General features: G+C 35.7%; 1 pseudogene; it reads right to left on the bottom strand.

Annotated features, from left to right (window-relative positions):
* Positions 1–1,205: 1,205 nt before the first annotated feature.
* Positions 1,206–2,167, bottom strand: LOC130853104 (heterogeneous nuclear ribonucleoprotein A1-like; annotated as a pseudogene).
* Positions 2,168–6,930: the final 4,763 nt, after the last annotated feature.

Here is a 6,930-nt window from a genome sequence, read left to right on the forward strand (position 1 = left end):
TAACTCCATAGTTAAGTTCCATCTGTTTTTATTTTTGGGGGTACATATATAGATGGAATCATACTGGAAGTATTTTTAGCTCACATTTATTTTGCTCAAAATTGTTTTGTTAGATTCACATATGGCATTGAACATAGATATAGTGTGTTCATTTCCATAGTTGTCTCACCTTTCAAATTTGAATGTATACTATTTTTTAGTACACAATGCCAACACTTTTTTTTTTTCCAAAATGGTAGATTTACTCTCACCAGCAGTATGGGAAAGTATCCCCATCATGGTTTGATACTGGGACAGAGTTTGCAAATAACATGACTCTGTGTATAATTTAGCAGGTGAAACTAAGGCAGAAACCTCTACTTTTGGAAAATCATGGCAGTTCTTCTAATTATCTAGCCATAGTCTTGCAGTTCTGCACTATCCAGCTCCTTCCACATTTGGACAAGCCATAATTCCTATACTAGTTGCCTAAATCATTTTTTTTCAAGAGGGTATTAAATCATTTATTGATTACACATGATAATGGATGATACACAAGCTTCATTCCCATCTGTAACTTTATCTGATACCATAATTCAATTTAGATATATTGCATAGGATGTGCCAACAATCATATTAATAACCAAAAAAACTCCATGACTTTGCTTGGATGACCCTTTTAAAGGTGAACTCCAGGTCACAACACAGTAACTGTCAGTTCAACTACACCACGGTTTCTGAAGACAATAGCTTCTCCACCAAAGCAGGTTGTAAATAAATTTCAAATGGAACCTGGCATCACCCTGAAGGAATTCTAACTTCACACTGTTGGGGTAATTTACCAAAATGGCTTCAGAGTAGACTAACTTTACACAGCACATTTAAAAAAAGACATCTATTCAGCATCATGATCAGACTATTACATTTAGCAATCAACAGCATGGGTTCCAAAAAAAAAAAAATCTACATTAAAACCTTTCGTTGGAATGCTTTACACTTTCTACAGAACAGAAACTAAAATAACCTATTATACAATTAGTCACAAATACAGTCCTCGAGTTTCTTTTGCCCATACACATGAGTATTGTCTAAAACATGTCTTCTTTGTAGCAGCCAGGCCCTGCCATCCCTGTGCTTGGCTGAGTTCACAAATCTGTTGTAACCTGTAGCATCCCCGTCACTTCTCTGGCTCTCCTCTCCTGCTAAGCTTTGTTTCCTGGCAGTAATTAAAACCTTCTGCCACTGCCATAGCTACTGCTGCTGCTGGAACCGCCATAGCCACCTTGGTTTCGTGGTTTGGCAAAGTATTGGCCTCCACTGCCACAAGGGCCAGAACTTCTGCCTCTAAAGTTTCCTCCTTTCGTGGGTCCAAAATTTGAAGATTGATTGTTGTAATTGCGAAAATCATTGTAGCTTCCACCACCTCCAAAACTGCTTCCATCATTACCAAATCCATTATAGCCATCCCCACTTCCACCATATCCACCACCACCGTTGCTGCCACCAAAGCCACCTCAACCACTGACGTTTCCTCCACGACCAAAGTTGTCATTCCCACCAAAACCACCTCCACAACCACCACCAAAGTTTCCAGAACCACTTTGACCTCTTTGACTCAATGAAGCACTAGCCATCTCTTGCTTAGATAGGGCTTTCCTTACTTCACAACTGTGGCCATTCACAGTGTGGTATTTCTGAATGACAATCTTGTCTACGGAGTCATGGTCATTAAAGGTTACAAAAGCAAAGCCTCTCTTTTCGCCACTGCCTCTGTCAGTCATGATTTCAATCACTTCAATTTTCCCATATTGTTCAAAATAATCTCTTAGCTGATGTTCCTCAGTGTCTTCTTTAATGCCACCAACAAAAATCTTTTTCACAGTTAAGTGGGCACCAGGTCTTTGAGAATCTTCTCTTGAGATGGCCCTCTTTGGTTCCACAACTCTTCCATCCACCTTGTGCGGCTGCGCATTCGTGGCTGCATCCCCCTCCGCCACAGTGGCATAGTGACAAACTCGAAGCCTCTGGAGCGCTTGGTGTTTGGATCCCTCATAACCACACAGTCTGTGAGTGTTCCCCATTGCTCAGAATGGCTCCTCAGACTCTCATCGGTTGTTTCAAAGCTCAAACTTCCTATGAAGAGCTTCTGCAGCTGTTCGGGCTCTTCGGGAGACTCTGACTTAGACATGACGGCAGTGGAGGGGGGAGACGTCAACTATGCTTACTCAGTGGTGTCCATGGGCAGAAAGCTGCCTAAATCATTTTATAAAGATTATTTAATATTGATACCAAACTTGAATAATGAGCTAATATGTTCCATATACTGACAAGGATGGTAGATGTGAAAAGGGAAAGAAAGGAACAGTTGTAAGAGAGAGAGAGCAAGGAGAAAACATAGGAGCTGATAAACAAAATGATGGACCAAAGAAAGAGAATGTTTGTTACCAACGATTCTGGTTCATCAGGTCTAAGCAACTGAGAATATGATGCTGTATTTTATTAATCATATAGAGAAGTCAGGAGGGACGGTCTGCTGTATAGGATAACATGTTCAAACTAAATATTTTGCAGAATGTTAAAGGACAACAGATCAGGAGAAAATGAACAGTGAACATTGCAAATATGGAACTTGGTTGAGACCATAAATGAAGAAATGATTTTGGGGGATCACTTTGAAGGCAGTAGTGCTTCTCAAAAGGATCACTAACTTATGGTTAAATAAAAATAGTGAAAAATAATCCTTTATATCAAGATCATATACACATATTTGCAAAAGCCAACATCAAATGTTGTAACTGTTGTCTTTTTTTTTTGCAATGCTTATAGACAAGCAATTTCATAAATAATTTGTTGTAGTTAGTATGTATCACACATCTGTGCTGTCTCAAATCTTAGATTACCAATTTCTTGAAAATAAACATGATACCCTATGTAGCACTGGCTTCTTAACAGTATCTAGCACATAGTTAATATTTATCAAATGTTTAATTAAAGAAGGAAACAACAGGAATAAGTGAGAGATGGACAGATGACTATGGCAGCATCGTTATTCTGTGTGTAACTGAATACATACATCTTTCCAATTTATATAGAAATAAAAGCAAATAAGGAGTCAAGGAATATTGCCTTGCCCTGTAGAGCTTAAGGTCAAATGAAAAGTACCATGTAGGGAGCCTGGTCAACTGAAGTGTCCTGGGAATCTGGAGATGAAAGTCGTCAGAGACTTCTGGGTGTGAGATGGAGCAAGTATTCTTACCCAAAACCAGACCATGTTGGACAAAGATTTCTTAACCAAAGTCCTGTAATACTGCCATGTCAAGAACTTTATTCCTTTTTTCTTCTCCTTAATTTTTGTGCCACCTCCTGCCTGAATCTATATCTAATCAAACTGTTCAGCATTTTTTTCTTAACTTATAATCAATCTTGATGTAGACTATTTGAATTCTCAAGGCATCGTCATATTCTGAGATCAACTAATATTACCAAAGTAGTTAAAACTTTCCTTTCTATAGTACATTATAATTCACAAATACTGATGTGTTATCTTTCAGTTTTTAAAAACAATCTTATGACATAGGATTATTATCTGCTTTTGACATATAAGAATTTGAAAAAGGCAAAACTGATAGCTAATAAAGCACAGAATGGGGACTCGATGCTGGACTTGATTCCAGACATACCACTCTTGTCACTAGGGAAAGACACTGGGCAGGGACGCAGCTGGGTGTTAGCAACAGAAACAAACAGGGTATGCTGTAGGGCAGGCTGATCATTTTTTCTCATGCATGTCTGTTGTTCCTTAAATATCTGCCTCTTTTTTCCTTGAATAGTCTTTTCTGTTCTTTAGTTTTCATTGACAGAACGCAACCACCAACAGTCTCTAAGCCTTAGTTTTATGACAGAGATCACTACTTACTGCCATAATACCATTTTTTCCAACTTCATTCATAATAGAACTATGATTTATCACCCTGCCTCACAGAATAAAGACCATATTTCCTAGCCTCTTCTTATAGTGGTGGCCAAAAAGGTAAAAGCAAAATTTGTTTGGGAAGAAACCATAAGTTAGCATTTGATGTTTTCCTTCATCCCTCCTTCCTATTGACTGAAATGCAAATGAAACAGCTAGAGAGCTGGCAATCATCTTGGGTGATGACATCGACAAGAAGATGGAAATTAGTGTTCAGGATGGCAGAGTAGAAATACAGAAGGAACCCTGTTCCTTGGTGATTATGGTATCACTAAACCAACAGAGGAGTACCTTTTTCAAGATTTCTTTAATATGAGAGATAAAGAAGCTTCTACTCACTTAAGTCACCATAGTCATTCTTTTATTAGTAATCTAACTTAACACTAACTGACACTACAGTATGTTATGTCTGAATGTCCAAAGATTCATCAATATTTCAAGTTCTAAAATTCCAAGAGACTGACTTATAGATTCTAGATCAGATTCCTGCCATTTAACATCAAATTTATTTATAAAGGGAGGATCATATTTTAAAAGTTTTTCTTTTCATGATAATTATATGGATGGAGATAGTGAAAATCTTCAGAAAATTGAAGGACCACACAGAAAACACAATAGGTGACCAAAGCAACTTTTCCAAAATCTTTCATTTCTATGAGTGACCACTGGTTTTTTTAATCCAAAACTCTATTTTCTGGACTTCCCTGGTGGCACAGTGGTTAAGAATCCACCTGCCAATGCAGAGGACATGGGTTTGATCCCTGGTCTGGGAAGATCCCACATGCTAAGGAGCAACTAAGTCCATGTGTCACAACTACTGAGCCCATGCGCTTCAACTATTGAAACCCACATACTCTAGGGCCTGCGTGTCACAACTACTGAGTCTGCGTACTGCAGCTACTAAAGCCTGCATGCCTAGAGTCTGTGCTCTGCAACAAGAGAAGCCACCACACGAGAAGCCCACGCACCACAACGAAGAGTAGCCCCTGCTCACCACAACTAGAGAAAGCCCACACACAGCAATAACAAAAAACCTTTAAAAAAATAAAATAAAAGTCCATTTTCCTGTTGTCTTTTTATAAGTGAGTCATGGTTAATGTAAATAAATGAAAATTATGAGAAAAATATCTTATGACTAAGCAGTAAAATTTACCATTACTAGCTCAGATCAAGTTGCTAAGAGTTAAATTGTGCTGTCTGATCTTCTTTTCTATGTGCAGTGTGAAATGAAGGATAGTAGACTGTTTAAATTTCACTATTAAATATGCCACACTGGATTTAAAAATTGTGTATAACATGAATGATAGATATATTATTGAGAAATGACTGGAACATGATATTACAGTCTAGGTAGTACCATGTGATTCATTAACTTTTCATACAATTGTTTTGACAAGGCATCTTCCTGTGAATGCAATATATACTTGTTAATAAAATGTTTACAACCATCATTTTGTCATAAAATCAAAGAAAAAGGATATTTACTTGGCAGATGGTTCAATCATAACATTTTATTGGTTTATATAATACCAAAGTTTGTTTAATTTACATTGTTAACTTTTTATCACTCTGTGAATAACTTAATAATTATTTAGGTGTGAAATTTTAAAATATTTACCCTAAATGGTAGATTGAACAAATCTAAAATATTCAGGACATGTTTTTAGCTTTTACCTATATTAAATCCCTTAAAAAACTGGGTATTAAGATAGGCAGAGCAAGATTAAAATGATTTCCTATACCATCTGATTTATTTTCACATGAATTTATTTCTATAAATTAAAGTTGTTAGAAAATATAGGCAAAAACTTTACTTCATGCTAAGGAAATAGAAAATCTATATTAACATCTTGGGAAGCAAAATGCCAGGCAATGTGATATAAAGAGAAATTCTCAGGGTGAACTTTGAAAAGTAAATTCTAGTCACATTTCTAGATTAAGTTATGACCTTGGGCAAGTCACTCAATCTTAGTATACATCGGTTTTCTCATGCATAAAATAACATTAATTTCATCTGACTTCATGTGAATAGTGTGAAGACAAATATGCTGATGGGCAATGTATTAATGAAATATTAAAATTTCCAAGGATGGAGATAATCCAACACATAGAAAGTAACCACAATTTGTCAGACTTAAACATGTAATAATTCAAATAATTTCAATGCAATTCAGAGCATCTGACACAAGGGAAAAAGGATGAATTAATGTTACTGAAATTTGAGAAATATATATTTTTAAATTTTTGTATACCATTCTATTTAATCAACATGTTGCATGAGATGATATAAGATCACATTATTTTCCTGGCAATTATACCCCACTTTTGGCCCAATAGAATATACAGGAAATTGAAGACCCCAAGTCTATGACACATATAATTATTAATAAATTGATCTCACCATTCTTTACTTTTCAAAACTTTCTTTTTTGGGGGGGGAGGTAGGTGTTGGTATGAGTGTGCATGTTTATGTGTCGAAAATAAATTCTAGTCACATAAATTATTACATAATAAATAATAAACATAAATGTATAAACAAAATCCCCATTAAATCTCCATTTGATTACTTTCACCATGTTGGGTTTTTATAGTTTTGTAATACAAATTTTGTCAATAAACACATTAGTTATCTCTTAAGGTTAATGTGTCCTAAAAATGCCTGAAGCATACATCTTTTTTCTCTTTCAAGCTCATTGTTAAATAAGTCAAATATAGAGAAACAAGCAGAGTTCTATTCTTTTTCACTTCAGGCATCCTAAAGGGGTTGCTTGTCTTAATTTATTTATTAAAATCAATGGAAGTAGAAAATACTCTCATTTTCTTCACTCTGCACAAGAATATATTATATTGGCTTAGGGAATAAATAATAATAATGAGTTTAGGAAATCTCTTATAAAATCTATCTGCATATTATTTCTGTCAGCATACCCTTCTGTTAATGAGAAATATTTTGAAAACCCTTGTTGAAATATAGATACATC

This window comes from Hippopotamus amphibius, chromosome 5, assembly GCF_030028045.1.
Source record: "Hippopotamus amphibius kiboko isolate mHipAmp2 chromosome 5, mHipAmp2.hap2, whole genome shotgun sequence".
In the NCBI taxonomy this organism is placed as follows: domain Eukaryota; kingdom Metazoa; phylum Chordata; class Mammalia; order Artiodactyla; family Hippopotamidae; genus Hippopotamus; species Hippopotamus amphibius.